The 16959-nt window shown below is 39.4% G+C and overlaps 1 pseudogene; it reads right to left on the bottom strand.

The window, feature by feature from the left end:
- Positions 1–464: 464 nt before the first annotated feature.
- LOC100396616 (serine/threonine-protein kinase WNK2 pseudogene) lies at positions 465–15468 on the bottom strand (annotated as a pseudogene).
- Positions 15469–16959: the final 1491 nt, after the last annotated feature.

The following is a 16959-nucleotide window of genomic DNA, read 5'->3' as shown; positions in this document are numbered from 1 at the left end:
TTCACTGAGGACTGTTCAGGTGGTAACATTCTCTTGGGGTAGGGAACTCTGCAGAGGGAGAGCCCAGGAGCCTTTTTTTTTCTTGGCTTCATGAATGACTTTTAACAAATGTTCAAGATAGAAATAACACCAATCTTCCACAAAGCTCTCCACAAAGCTGAAAAACAGCAGTTGCTCCTCCAACTTGCACAGACATCAGAACAAGTGACGTGTCAAAACCTAGGAGAGCATGTCCTCACTTCTACCCCACATTGGCTCAGGTGTGTGTGGGCTATAGCCCAACACTGATGTCATTCAGGGGTGACACACCTGCCCTTGTCTCCAGCCTAGGCACAAACAGAACTCAGGCAGAGGTGGGTCTGTCCGACGAGACCAGGGCTACCAGCTTTGAGTGTGGGGCACAGGCTGCCCAGGCCCGGGCTGCTGCCGTATCTGAGCTGTGGAGTCACAGCCCTGGCCTGTCCTGTCCTTTCCACCTGCCAGTTGTGGAGCTGTGGGCATGTCGCTCACCTCCGAATCTGTAAAGTGGAGAAGCCTAGTTCTTCGTGAACCCGCACCTCGCCAGGGGCAGCCCGGCCTGCCTGGGCCTCCATGTCCTGCAGCTTCTGGGTCTGCTTCCGCTGGTTGAGCGTGGGCTTCAGCTGTGCGGCCCCCACCGTCTTGCTCGTCCACTCGTCCACCAGCATATGCAGGTCATCTGTGAAGGTGCGCTTCTTGTTGTTGCTGTTGTTCACCTGTGCCTGGACGTGCAGAGCGGGCTGGAGGCCAAGCTCAGGGTTTGGGGCCAGGCTGCTGGTGGAGGACCCTTGGCCACGTGCTCTGCCTCCATCATTGGCTAAGCCAGAGCAGATGGGCGAAGACAGAGACACCCGGGCAGAGCAGGGCTGCTGGGACTGCACTGCTTTCCCGCTCAGGCCCGTGTTGTCTGCAATGAGCCCCGCACTGGCTTGGGTAGGGTCCTTAGCAGAAAGCTCTGCTGGAGTCAGCCAAGGGATCTGTGCTGGAGGCCATGACCTGGAGCTGCTGCACCAAGCGGGGCAGCAGCTTGCCCGCCTTCAGCTTGATCTTGCTGGCTTTTCTGGGGCACCGTGTGGAAGAAGCCCACGTTGGGAGGCAGCGGCTTGCCCAGGCAGTGGTACAGAGCCTTGATCTCCTGCTTCTGCTGGCTCAGCACCTCCGTGATCTCTTTCAGGTGCTTCTCCCACAGACTCTGCGGCTCCTTCTTTATGGCAGCATCCTCCAGCTCTGAGTCGTTGTCGCTGCTGATGTAGGATGACTGCGAGTGGAAGGAGGTTACTGATGGTGGGGACCTTCACTCTCGCCCTGCTGGGCCAATGGAGCGGGCCCGAGAAGGCCTCTCAGGAAGGCAGTGGCCTTCTTCATGAGGTCACCAGCCATGCTGTCCCTCCCAGGCAGGGATGCCTGCTTCTGCACCGGGCAGGGCCAGGGGGGCCTCGCCGGAGGTCACTAGTCCCCGGAGTCACTGGACAAGGCCTCGCCCACGCCGACCTCGATGGAGGAGGCCGTCTGCACCTGCTGCACCGCCAGCTTCACATTGTGACTGGAGGGGGCCTCCCCCAGATAGACATCGGGTGGGGCGGGGTACCTCAGGCTTTGGGGGGAGGCCAGGGTCCACTCGTCCTTCATGCTGACCACGAGAAACGGCCTATAGGCCGTTTCTAAGACTATAGTCTTAGCTGGTGAGCTGCCATCCTGCCGCTCTGGATGTTTCCAAGGGGACTCCGGAGCTCGAGAGCCAAGTGTCTGGTGGTGGCTGGCCTGGCCACCCACTGTGGAAATGCCCATGGCACTCTGTGGGGGCTCTGCTGAACTTTCTCCAGTGACTCCATCCTCCCTGTCTGTGGGCTCCACACATTCAGGTCTCACAAAAGCAGGTCCATCCTGTGGGGCACTGGGCACCACACAGGAGTCTGAGACCACCAGCCCTCCACCTCTGTCACAGCCCAGCATGCTCCTGGAAGATGACTTTGATGAAGACGTGCCCTGCTCCATCATGGCCCCTCGAGTAGGGGCCAGTTCTGACTTTTCCACCAAGGGCTGGGGTGTCTGGGCATGCCCTGTGACTGCCTTGTTAGGCGCTGGGGTCAGGGCCAGGTCCCCCCACCACTCAGACCTCCAAGCAGGGCTCCAGGGTGAAGTCTCTGTTGCCCACCTCCACAGGGGTTCTAGCTGAGGCTGAGGAGGTGGGCACGTGCTCCTGGTAGAGCAAAGTCCGCAGCTTCTCATCCAGGCTCTTAATGGTGCTGTCCACAAAACCCGCCCTGGGGAGCGGCCCTTTGCCATCCAACTCCAGGGCTGAGGGCAGCTGTGGTGGAATGGTGGGCCCCAGGGGTGGGCTTCGGAGCTGGGAGGTTGCCAGGCTGATGGCCCCCACTGCAGCAGGAAACAGGGGAGCGGTTGACCCAAGGAGGGCCGTGGGGCCCCGCTGTGGGGGCTGGGCTCAGGCACAGGTGCTGGGTAGGGGGGCCTCCCCTGAGGAGCTGGGGGGGCTCCCCTGGGGTACTGTGGTAGTCATTTAAAATATCTACATATAACAAACATCACACTGTACATCTTGAATGTATGCAATTTCATATGTCAATCATGGCTCAATAAACCTGTAAGAAAAATAAAGTTATTTGTTCATATATTTCATGAAATTCCAACAATGTATATAAAGGATTATGCCCCATGAACAAATGGAATTTATTTCAAGTGTTCAAGACTTGTTCAACATTGCCAATCAATGAATAGAATCCACAATTTCAACAGAGTATTGAAGAAAATTTATGATTATATTAATATAGAAATAATATTTGATAAAATCTAACTTTTTTTCAAGATAAGAATTCTCTGAAAGTTAGGATTAGAGGGATATTATTCCAAATGATAAAAATTACCTACCAAATTCTATAGCTAAAATACTTATTAATTATAACAGATCCCTAAATAATTTCCCGGAAGATTAGGAGCAACGATGTCTTCTCCTGCTATTCTTATTCATCAGAGTACTGGAAGTTCAAACCATTGTAACAAAGTAACAAAGAAGCTATAAAGGTGTACAGATTGGAAAGAAACCTAAAACTGGCAAAACTGTCTATGAGAACATCCTAAGGAATCTACAAAAGGAAAAAAAAATACCGTCTTAGACTAACAAGTAAGTTTTGCAAGATGGCAGAATACAAGATCAAAACAAAATCAACTGCATTTCTGTATACTAAAAATGAACTTGTGGAAACTGAAAATAAAGATCAAACATAATTTATAATTGTTTCAAAGAAAATGAAACATCTAGGCATATTCTCAATAAAGCATGCACAATATCTGTGTACCAAAAATTCAAAATGCTGATAAAACCAAGATCTAAATAAATGAACAAACATACAATTTTCATAGATTAAAAGCCTTAGCATGGGTAAAATAGGCATGTCTCCCCAAATCAATTTATAACTTTATGCCATTTCTATCAGGAGGCATTTCACCAAAGATGATATGCAGATAGCAAATAAGCACCTGCAAACACTTGCTGTATTATTAGTCATCTACAATATAAAACGTAAACCACAATGAGCTATCACAACACTTTTACTAGACTTAGATATATTTACTTCACAATTTTTAGGATATACCACTGTCCATAGAATACATTTTAAAAAATTAGAAAGAAGAAGAAAGTAACAGGAATAACTTTACCTGAGATTAAGTTTTACTATATAGTTATAGTAATCAAGACAGTGTCCTATGTTAGAGAAATAGATAAACAAATCAATGACACACAATAGATAAACCAGGGTTAACCCCAGCCAAATAAGCTCAATAAATTTTTGACAGATGTGTCAAGGCAATTCAATAGAAGAAAGAAAGCTTTCAACAGATAGTACTATAGCAATTAGGCAACCACAGGCAAAACTGATCCGTAGCTTAAATCTCACATCTTATACAAAATTAGCTCAAAGTGAGTAATATATTTACATAAAATATTTAACCATAAAATCTGTAGGAGAAAAATGGGGATAATTTTTGGTGATCTACGACTAGGCAAACATTTCATATGAAGTCCAAACTTAAAATCAGGGTCATGGTTCGGAAAAAGAAAATCTGATAAAAAGGACCTCTTCAAAATGAAAAATATTGCTCTGCAAAAGATCCTTTTGAGAGAATAAAAAGATAAGTTCAAGAGTGGGAGAAAACACTTGCAAATCACATATATGACAATGAGCTAGTATCTATGCTATAGAAAGAATTCTCAAAACCCTACAAGTAAAGCTTTCACACTAAAATCAGGAGCAAGGCAAGAATGTTTCCTCTCACTTCTGCTTTTCAACATCCTATTGGAAATTCTATGGAATGCAGTAAGACAAGAACTGGAAACAGTATACTAATTGAGAAGGAGGAAATAAACTGTCTTTGTTTGCAGATTAACATGATAATCTTTGTAAAAACTGCCAGAGAATCAATTAAAAAAAAAAAAAAACTTTTGAAAGGAAGTTACTGGGGCCTGGCGCGGTGGCTCAAGCCTGTAATCCCAGCACTTTGGGAGGCCGAGGCGGGTGGATCATGAGGTCAATAGATCGAGACCATCCTGGTCAACATGGTGAAACCCCGTCTCTATTAAAAATACAAAAAATTAGCTGGGCACGGTGGCGCGTGCCTGTAATCCCAGCTACTCAGGAGGCTGAGGCAGGAGAATTGCCTGAACCCAGGAGGCGAAGGTTGCAGTGAGCCGAGGTCACGCCATTGCGCTCCAGCCTGGGTAACAAGAGCGAAACTCCGTCTCTAAAAAAAAAAAAAAAAAAAAATGAAAGGAAGTTACTGTAATAACCTGTTAATAAAAGATTATAGCAAGGTTGCATGTTAATGTACAAAAGTCAGTTACCTATACACCAATACCAAAAATAAATAACTAAAGTTTGAAATTAAGAACATATTCCCCTTTACATTTAGCACTCCCCAAAATGAAATAAATAGGATGAAATATAACAAAATATGTACACAGGCTGGGCGTGGTATCTCACACCTGTAATCCCAGCACTTTGGTAGGCTGAGGTGGGTGGATCACTTGAGGTCAGGAGTTTGAGACCAACCTGGCCAACATGGTGAAACCCCATCTCTACTAAAAGTACAAAAATCAGCTGAATGTGGTGGTGCATGCTTGTAGTCCCAGCTACTCAGGGGGCTGAGGCAGGAGAATTGCCTGAAACCAGGAGGTAGAGGTTGCAATTAGCCAAGATTGTGCCACTGCACTCCAGCCAGGGCGACAAAGCAAGACTCTGTCTCAGAAAAAAGAAAAGAAAAGAAAAAATATATGATCTACATGAGAAAAGTCATAAAACTCTGGTGAAAGAAATCAAAGAACTAAACAAATGGAGATATACTCTATGTTCATGGCTAGAAAGATTCAATTTAGTCTATAAATTCAATGTTAGCTTAATCAAAATGCCAGCAAGTCATCTAATGTATGTTGACAAACTGATTCTAAAATTTATCTGGAGAGGCAAGAGACCCAGAATTTCTTTTTTTTTTTTAATTTTTTATTGGATTATAGGTTTTGGGGTACATGAGCAGAGCATGCAAGACAGTTGCGTAGGTACACACATGGCAGTGTGCTTTGCTTTTCTTCTCCCCTTCACCCACATTTGGCATTTCTCCCCAGGCTATCCCTCCCCATTTCTAAATTAACATTGATGAAGAGCAAAATCAGAGAACTGACACTACATGACTTCAAAACTTGATATAAAGCCACAGCAATCAAGATGGTGTGATGATGAAATCATAGACACAGATCAGTAGAACAGAATAGAGAACCCAGAAATAAACCCACAAAAATGCAGTCCACAGGTCAAATAGATCTTTGACAAGGGAGCAAAGCTACCTTTAAAATGGCACAAAGGTAGTTTTCAACAAATATTGCTGAAGCATTGGATATCTACATGCAAAAAAAAAAAAAAAAGAATGAAAATGCTATAGACATAGACATTAACCATTCACAACAATTAACCCAAAATGGTTCATAAATCGATATATAAAACCATAAACTCCTAAAAGATAACATAAGAGAAAACCAAGATGACCCTGGGTATGGCAGTGACATTTTAGATTGAAAACCAAAGGCATGATCCATTAAAGAAAGAATCAATACACTGGATTTTATTAAAAGTAAAAGCTTTGAGTTTTGACAACATCAACTAAATGAGTAGACATGCCATAGATTGAGAGAAAGTACTGCAAAAGATAAAGGACTTTTACACAAAATATTCAAAGCACTCTTAAAATTCAACAACAAGAAAACAATTAGATGGGCAAAAATGGGCAAAAGTTCTGTACAGATACCTCACCCAGATATACAGATGGCAAATAAACATAGAAAGAAATGTTCAACATGATATGCCGTTAGGGAATTGCAAATCAAAACAATATGATCCCACTACATACATATCAGAAAGGACAAAACGTAAAACACCAACAGCACCAAATTCTGGCAAGTATATGGGAACAACAGGAACTTGACTTATTGCTGTTATGAACGAAATGGTACAACAACTTCGGAAGGTGGTTTAGTAGTTTCTTACAAAGTGAATCATAGTCTCCCCATAGAACAAGCAATTGTAGCCCTTTGTATTTACCTCAATTTATTGGAAACATATCTACACAAAAATTTGCAATTAGGTGTTTATAGCAGCTAGCTTTGTTTGTGAATATTTAAACCTAGCAGCAACCAAGATGTTCTTCGGTAACTGAATGGATAAATAAACTGTGGTACATCTAGTCAATGGAATATTATTTTGAGTTTAAAATACATAAGATAGTTGTGATGACTCATGCCTGTAATCCCGGCACTTTGGTAGACTGAAGCAGGTGGATACAAGGTCAAGAGATCAAGACAATCCTGGCTAACATGGTGAAACCCCATCTCTACTAAAAATACAAAAATTAGCTGGGCGTGGTGGTGCACACCTGTAGTCCCACCTAATCAGGAGGCTGAGGCAGGAGAATCACTTGAACCTGGGAGGTGGAGGTTGCAGTAAGCCAAGATTCACCACTGCACTCCAGCGACTTTGTCTCAAAAAAAAGAAAAAAGAAAAAATACACGCAATATTAAGCTATAAAAAGACATGGAGGAACCTTAAATGCATATTATTAAGACAAAAATAATTCGATAACACTACACACTACACAATTCCATCAGTATATTCTGCCTGATATTACAAATCATGGATGCATGTCATTACATATTTGTCCAAACCCATAGAGTATACCACATCATGAGTGAACTCTTCAGTAAAGTATAGACTTTGGGTGACTATAACATGTCAGTGTAGGTTCATTTATTGTTTCAAATGTTCTACTGTGATGCAAGATTTCAACTGTCGGGGAGGATGTGAGTGTTTGGGACAGGGTTATATGGGAATTTTCTGTACAGTCCACTTATTCTAAAATAAAATTAGTTAAATTTAAATAAAACCAAACAGTTAAAAAACCAAACATTCCAATTAGAAGGTGGAAAAAGGACTTGGAGAAATATTACCCAGAAGAGTAATGTGATAAATAAGCATAGGAAAAGAGGTTTAGCATAATTAGTTATTAGCAAACTTGCCAATTAAAATTACCATATCACCACACACCTGTTAGAATGACTACAATAAAAAATAATGAAGCACCAAACGTTGTTGAGAATGTTACTGATTTGATCATTAAGCATTGTGTATAAATATTAAAATATCACTCTGTATCTCATAAACATAAACAACTATTACATGTTAACTAAAAATTAAAAAAAAAATTAGTGATACATTACTGGTGAGAATTTAAGTTGATATGACATTTTGAAAAACAGATTACATTCTTATAAAATTAAATATGCCCTTATCATATGACCTAGCAATTGCATTTTGGACATTTATTCCAGAAAATTACCTGTTATTTTACAGGTAATTTACAACAATTGTAAAGCTGTGCACTGATGTTCACAGTAGCTTTATTCATAATAGTAAAAATGTGAAAACTATGCAAATGTCTTTCAATAGGAGAATGGTTTTGTCAAATTATGGTAAATCCATAACCTGGAATACTAATCAACACTATAATGGAACAAGCTACTGATATAAACTAGAACCGGAATAAATCTCTAGACAGTGTGCTAAATGAAAAAAGTCCATTTCAGAAGTTATATACTGGATAGGAGCACTTATGCAGCATTCTCAAAATTAGAAAACTTTAGATATAGAGATCATATTAGTGGTTGTCATTGGGCAAGCATGGGTGGGAGGTGGACATGGTCATGAAGTGTAATATGAGGAATCCTTGTGGTGATGGAACTGTTCCAAATTTTGACTGTGATGGGGGAAACAGAATCGAATACATGGTAAAACTGCATAGAACCACACACAGACACACACACACACATACACACACACACACACCCCGAGTACAGGTAAAAGTGGGGAAATTCTGAGTAACATTGATGAACTGTGTCAATGACAATATCCTAGTTGTGATATTGTAGAATAGTTTTGCAAATGTCACCTTTGAAGGAACTTGGTAAAGATTACATTGGATTACTGGGTGCATTTCTTACAAATGCAAGTGAATTTTTAAATTTCAATAAAAAGTATACTGTTAACTAAGTTTAAAAACTAAAAAGGAGAGAGAAAAAAAAGGAAGAAAACAGACAGATAACATAAGATTTCCAAAGCTGCCTCTTATTACTCCAGCTCTGCTTTATAAATCATTTTCTAAAGCTTTTAGATCCACTAGGTTGCAGCTTTTCATAAATGCCAACATCATTATCCTGTAATGTAAGCAAGACACTGCAATATTTTTCTCAACATCTCCTTCTTCGTTATCTTCGCATTCAAACATATGAACAAGATATTTATAATCCATGCATAACACAAAGTATTTGTATACATGAATACAGCAAGAACTCACTCACTTCTCACCTAGGTAGAACATTAATCTGTTCATGAGGGATATACACCTATGACCCAAATACCTCCCATTAGATCCCATCTCTGACACTGGGGATCAAATTTCAGCCTGAGATTTCAAGGGGATAAACATCCAAACTATAGCAAGCACAGGGTGCCATCCTCTAGGATGTAGTATACGGGTGAAACAAAAATGTTTGTAGAGCTGTGTCCCCAGTGGGAAGAATTAATGAATCCAAAAAGCAAACTATAGCAGTACCCAAAACCAAAAATAGCTGTGCAGCCGTCTAAACTGTAATTAAACATTCTTGCTGCTTAATCCATGAAATCCAGCAGACTCTGTGGTATTGATGACATCGGAAGGGCAACTAAATGTATCAATTTTGTGGCAAAACCTAGTAGGTGAACCACATCTCAAGCCAATGGAGATTAGAGTAAGACTATGCTATATATGGTAAAGAACTATATGCTCACTGAGAAAAAAAAAACAACCCTTGGTCTGCTACTGAGCACTGGTAAAGTTGGAATTTCAGACCATGAGCCCATGTGCCCAGAACTGGCAGACCCTATAACTGAAAAAGTCAGGACAAGCAACAATCCACTGAAAAACAGAAGTGAGGCATTAAAGATTGAGCATAAGCAGGATTAGAAGGCACAAGCAAGGGTTATGATCAGGTAAGCCAGACCTACAACTCTGTGCCACTGCTGCTTCCCTCAGTTAATGTCCATGACTACATGGGGACCACTTGCTACTGATGGCAGAAGAAGAAAATAATTCATATTTGTCTTTAACTGTCTTTTTAATTGTCTTAATATGTGGTTGCAAGTTGAAATGAATGATGGCAGCACTGAGGCCCACTTAAGGGTGGCCTTCAAGGGGTGGAGAGGGGAAATCTTCTCAATGGGCAGAGTACTGTGCACTGCACCTGGTTATTCAGCTAGCCTGGAGAGAACAGTAGCCTGAGGTCAGTAGAGTCTCAAGGGAAATGATAAATGGCCTGGTAGCTGGTCAGGGATCTAGAAGGAAAAAGATAAAGATATCGGGAAATTCTAGAGTGGAATCATGTGGATTGAACATATGGGAGTGGGTAGAATACATGATGACCGTTTTACAATGTATCTACACCTTCCAGATGTAAAATGAAGCATGTACTAAACAACCAAGTAAAAAATGATGCTAGTCTGTTGGCATCAACCAATTTTGTTGTACGTTTCTCCACCAATACTAACCTAATGGTCATGTGAATCAAAGTGCCCCAATAAAAGAGATGAGAGTTTTTCAAAGTCAGAACAACGTGAACTTCTGACTACTAAGACTGGGTTAGTTATAGCTGTTGATAAATGTCCAAACTGCCAAAAGAGAGACTAATAATGAATCTTCAGACTCAAAGAGACTCATGTACATCTTGGAGCAAATTGACTTCACTGGGGTATGTACATAATGGAAGTGTCAATGATTTGTAGAAGTAGACATGTTCCACATACAGATTTTCTGTTCCTGCATGAAAGACCTGAGCCACCACTACTATCTGAGGGCCTAAACATATTTGCTCCAGGCCAGGCATAGTGGCTCATGCCTGTAATCCTGGCACTTTGGAAGGCCGAGGCAGGTGGATCAACTGAGGTCAGGAGTTCGAGACCATCCTGGCCAACACGGTGAAACCCTGTCTCTACTAAAATATTAAAAAAAAAAAAAAGCCAGGCCTAATGGTGGGTGTCTGTAATCTCAGCTACTCGGGAGGCTGAAATGAGAGAATTGCTTGAACCCGGGAGATGGTGCTTGTAGTGAGCCGAGATCATGCCACTAGACTTCAGCCTAAGCGGCTGAGTGAGACTCCATATATATACAGAAATATATATGTATGTGTGTGTAGGTTCCAGTTATATTTGTTATAATGTAACATTGCACTGGAACAGGGTATTCATTGTTGACTGCCACTAAGGGGTGTGGGGTAAGCCCTTGATCATGGATTCCCTAAATGCATCATGTACCACATTACCCATAGCTGATAATAAGGCATATAATAAGGTATAACAAGCTGCTGAAGAAACAGCTGAAGCACTAGCTAAGGAGTCAAACTCTGCAAGCGTAAATGCTATCCTCCAGCCACTATCTTCCAGGATGTAGTATATGCATGAAACCAAGATATCTGTACAGAGCTGAACGCAGTTGGAAAAACAAATGCATGGATACAAAAAGCAAGGGTGGAAGCCAATGTGGCTGTTTTTTCCATTACTTCCATTAAACTGAGGTATCAGTGGTATTAGAGATCCTGGTCCCCCAAGGGGGCACACTGTTACCTGCAAACACTGTAAGAGCTCCATTGAATAAAAGCTATGGTCGCCATCTGAGCTCTACAAGCTCCTTGTGTCTAGGGACTGACAGGCAAATAGTCACTGTCATGAAAGGGTGGTAGATGGAAGCATTAGGAGGAAGTGGACATAGTTTTACCCAACTGGAAAGAATAGAGTAATAAAGCAAGGTGACCCACATGTGTGCCTCCTGCCACTCTCCTAACATTTGTGACTGTAAATGGAGACATGCAACAACCCTAAGAAGGACATGGTGACGGGGGGGTTGGAAACCTCAAAAATGAGGTCTGAGCCACCTCCACCAGGTAAGCCAATGAGTTCAACAGAGGTGAGCGCTGAAGGCAAGGTGAATCTACAATGGATGTTAAAGAAAGGAGACAAGGAATATCCATGGTACTCCAGAAACCAGATTCACTGAAGCTATGGAAGCCATAGTTTCTCGCAACATGGCTCTCTCTAAGTTTCTCCTCAGAAAGAAAGCCCACTCGAGTCTTGGAAAAGAAATTGCTTCTCAAAAATATATGGAGAAGTGAATTTGAATGCACAGTAACAAAAACACAGAGACAGACTTCCCAGACCCCACAGCAAAGAGAGACTGGCTGTAACAAGTGCAGTCAGTGGAGTCCACTCAGTGGCCTGTGTACCTCAGATCCAAACATCCTCTCTTGCCTCAGGGCAGCCTGTATTCGGTGACTGAACAAGGTGGTGCTTAACGGCTTGGCCATTTTAGTCTGACATAGGGCACTCTGAAAGGACATGCTTGCTGCCAGTTTATTCTAGGCTTTGTTGGTCCTGCACTGCAATTTGAGTATTTTCTTTGCACAATCCTTCTTCCTCTCTCTCTCCCTTACAGGTGTCGATCTCTAATAAATATCCAGTTCCCAAACTCCACAAGAACAATTTAAAGCTCACATGGACCTAATATTATTTCCTTGGATTATACAAAGGAAAAGGTTAATGGACCTATAAAGAAAAAGTAGAACATTCACCCACAGAGTAAGATATTTTAACATGTCTCTATAAATGGTACATTAAATAGAAAGGCTAGAAAGATTAGTGAAGTTCTTAAGAGTAAAATAAAAAGTTTGATCTATGGGATAGAATAGCATATTACACTTAAAAGTGGAAAATACATATTCTTCTCAAGCCCTTAAGAAAATTGACTATGTCTTCTACTCTCGTGCTAAATTCTAAAATTTGAAAGGACTGCTACAGTGAAGATCATCTTCAAAAATAATAATGCTAAAAGTTAGAACTTAACAACAAAAAGAATTTTTAAAAACCCCACATATTTGAAAATTTAAGAAAATTTTAAGAAACTCATAAGCCAAAGAGGAAATCATAGTACAAATTCAGAAATACTTAAAATTGAAATTTAGGAATTCCACATCCAACCATAATAAAGGAATGAGTATTGAACTTACCATCTCATAGCAGACAACTCTAAAACTAAACCAAGTGACTATTTTCAGCCATTGGATAACAGGTATAGGAAAAGCAGAAATATAATCCCTGTGGTCCTTGACAAAGAAAAACGGAAACATATACGTAAGTCTCATGTCTCACTTTTCCTGCTGTAATACAGGAAGTAGCACATGAACTAGGAAATCAAAGATTGGGTTCAGGACTAACAGATCAGCTGGAATTTAAAAATGGTTACAGGAAAAAGGGGAGATAACTAAAAGGAACCCCAGAATTCTGCAAGGGGACTCACCATGGGTCCTTGATTGGATTGTGCATGTGTAGTGCAAAGTGCCACAAAACTTAGCAGAGAACAGCTGATTTTTCACTGGGAGATGAACAGAGAAAGCAACAGGTATTTCATAGAATAGGAAACACAGATGACTCCGACAATATTGAAAGATGATCAGCCACATTAGCTTTTAGGAAATAAAAATAAAATTACATTGGGGTATTATTTAATACTCATCTAATTGCTCTACCTTCCACTCCCCTATGCCATCAAAAATATAAAAAATCAAGTTCAGCAATACCAGGTACTGGTGAGGCTAGGGCAAATAAGATTCTCATACACTAAGAATATGAAAAGTCATTTGTTACAACTACTTTGGCATCGTTTTTGCATTAACTAGTATATCTGACATAATGATTCTGCCACCAAGTAGACCTTAGAGAAATTTTGCCCATGTGTCCAGGAGATGTGTGCTTGAATATTCACAGCAGCATTGTTTATAATAGCTAAAAACAAAAAAAAAGTAATGTCTATCAAGTAGAATAGACACATAAAATACAATTTTGTTAATAAACAGAAATATTATATACCAGTGAAAATTAAAGAAATATGGCTTCATTCATAGATCTACAAGAATAAAATTCAAAAATAACAGTAGAGCAAATTTCAGTAAACTACATACCCTATTCCATAAAGTACAAAGTAGAAACAAAGAATAACATAGTGATTAGGTATACTAATATATAAGCAACACATTAGAGGTGATATATAGATGGAAAGTTAGGTAGATAGATTATAGAGAGATAGAGTGTAATACATGATTGATGTATTAGAAGCAAAACTATAAAGCAAATAAAATAAATATATAAAATTAGGTTATTCATTACCTCTGAGGAGGGAGATGAGCTATATTATTAGAGAGGGACAGAGAGAGAATATATACTGGTATGCTTTAATACGTAATCTGATTCATGGATCTCAGTTGCTAATGTTATTCTTTTCATTGGTCATTTAATACTCTTTTACCTATCTGTTTGTGTGTGTGTAACAATCAGTTTATATATTTTTGTATGTATGATATACTTTATAATAAAATAATATTTGGTAGAAGAATTGAGATTTAAATTCAGAGAGAATTACTCTAGAACCCATGGTCTTCATCAATCAATCAATATATATACAATGAACTAGTAAACAGATGGAATTATCTGTTCACATTTACTTTTCTTTCACAGGTGGACTTTCCTTTGCTTTCAAAAATTTTGGGCCCAATGATTCATAGCCACCAAGATAGGTTTCTATATCTTCATTCTGTGTTTGATGCAGACACTTTCTGTGAATTGTCTCTTTTAATCTCCTTAACAAACCGACAGGGAAATGACATTTTTAATTCCAATTTACAAATGGCAAAATACCAGAGAGGTCACACAGATGTGAAAAGCAAGTGTGGAGATTCAAGCCCTGCTTTATCTGTCTCCAAAATGAGTGATCCTAAGTACCATGAGATATTGTCTCAGAAAAAAAAAAAGTTTTTTCTGTGTTGCTGCCTCTTTAGGAATAGAACTATTGGTCCATATATATATAACTCAGCACTGGTGACTATTTCAGGTCTCGCTTTTCCAGATTTGCTCCTTTTTGTACAGCTTACTCATAGACAAAACAGACATACTATGAACTCCATCAGACCATGATCTTTGTTTCAACTTTATTTTACTGACAAGCTTTGTAATTTTTATTTAAGCAAAAATGTGTAAAATGGAGAAAGGAATATATCTTATAAATTAAATTAACCTAGGTAATTTTGTTTTCCATATGAAGATGTATTCGAAATGACGTCAAAGTTGTGAATATGGCAAAGTCCTGGCTGTGGCAGCCAGTTTTCTGTATCTCAGTCACACTTTCTTTGCTAGGCTCTTTCAGTTTACTTCAAATTGGACTAATTTGTGTATTTGTGCCCACAGTTCTATTTCATCCTTTTTGAGTATTTTTCTAAAGGATAACAGAAGAAAGAAAATAAGATCTTTAACCTTATTTTTATCACTTATCTGATGGAAATTTGGGGGGATGATTTAATGTAGTTGACTCCTCAACATTCTAAAGTTTTCTCTCTGAGATACTAATGAATATTAATAAGCCTTTAAGTGATTTGTTGAGGAAAAATTTAGGAAGAAAGCAACAGACTGCAGCATCATGAGGATACAGTTTAAAATAAAGAAATAGTTATTTTAGCTTCACATTAAGGTATAAAGTTCTCTCTCATATATGTATTTCTGATGCAAAAACATAAGAGCTGAAAATAAAACCCACCAACTCCCATTAAGGAGAGCTTTGGGCTTGAAGTTCCTAAACATAAGCAATATACACATACATACAACTGGCTTAAGTAGCTGATGATTTTAGGAGTGAAAATTGCCTCAGTGTGGCCATAGAAAGGACTCAAAAGGGTTTTCTCACTATCTCCCTATGGCCATCCTCACCATTTCTCAGCAACACTTTCTCAGAACCAGCTTCTTTGTCAGCAAGCCTCTTCCACATGATCTCAAGATAACTATCAGCATATCAGCAGTTCCATGTTTTTGTCCAAGTCCGTATAGGGAAGAAATAATCTTTTCTTCATAGCTTAAATAAACACCTTTAACTAAGTTTCACTGACATTGATTAACCTATTTTGGTGTCCTGGGCCCGAGTCTGAATTTATTGCTATTGCCAGGAAGATAAAAAAAATGCTGATTAACTTAAGAAAATTTCAATTAAATTATAAAACCAGCAGTGAAATCAATTCCACTCATTCATATGGCTGGGAAATTTGGAGTACTGCTAGGAAGAAGAAAGAGAAATGATTATTAAAAAGGCAGACATCAAATGACCACTGAAATATTTATATGGAAATTCAAGCTAAATGTGAGGAAATGAAAGTATCATCTTAGGTCAATCCATGGTGGATAAAACTAGAATTTTATCTCTGAAGATGGCACATGCAAAAAAATCAGGACAAATGTCTACTAGTCACAATGTCATCCTTAGAGATCGGGGGTGGTCTCCTAACTCACTTTAATCAACTTTTCATCTTTTGATTGAGTTCAACTACTTTTAATTAATTTCTCACCAATGAACTTCTGTGAGGTAAAGTATAATTTTCTTGTCCCTGGAATCTTTATTGGAGATGGAGATGGAGAAGCCTAGTGATCAAGTAAACATAACTTTGTTTTGCATCATCCTAAATTGCCTGCATCAGATTAGTATGTGCAAAAAAAAAAAAAAGCCCACTTTAATGTTGGCACTAATTCTGGTTGTGTGCCTAATTGTCAAGTGAAGAGCAAAAGCAGACACCTTGTGCTTATAAATAAAAATTCCCCTTTTATGAAATTCCCTCTGTCTTTAACTAAACTTATAATTTAATGGAGGAGGTAGATATATTTCCCTGCAGCATTTGAGGCAGAAAAGGATGTTTAGACAATGGTTTCAAAACTAATAAAACTAAATATATCACCCATATAGGAAACTATCTTAGAAAGTGGGCAGATACAATACGTAACTAATTTGTTTGACTGAAAGAATATTCAGTCAAATGTGTCTTCTGCACAAGAAGGGTTCTCAAAAATGTCTTGTCTTTAATTGTTTCACTTACTGACATAATTAATTCCAATACTAGTTTTGAGTGCTTCCTTGTACTGGTTACTGGAAACATTCAGATGGAACAGAAAAAACAAAGACCCATACTACATTGGAGCTGGGATGACTATCTTTTAAAATAATTCCAACTAGGCAGCTAATATTTCTCAAGACAGTTATAATTGTATTTACAGCTCATTGATGTATGTATGTATGTATTTATTTATTTATTTATTTTGCTGAAGCATGTTTATTGGTAGAATTGGCCATGTCAAGACTATAGACCTTAAACTCAAAGGATCCCCCCACTTACTACTTGAGATTTAGTACAAATTATTTCATCTTAACACTAGTAATTTTCTCTTTTGAAAAAGGTCACTTTATTGAGTGATTTACTTTATAACAAGGTAATTT

The sequence above is a fragment of the Callithrix jacchus genome, chromosome 2 (genome assembly GCF_049354715.1).
Source record: "Callithrix jacchus isolate 240 chromosome 2, calJac240_pri, whole genome shotgun sequence".
Classification (NCBI taxonomy): Eukaryota; Metazoa; Chordata; class Mammalia; order Primates; family Cebidae; genus Callithrix; species Callithrix jacchus.
This window is presented reverse-complemented; position numbering and strand designations above follow the sequence as displayed.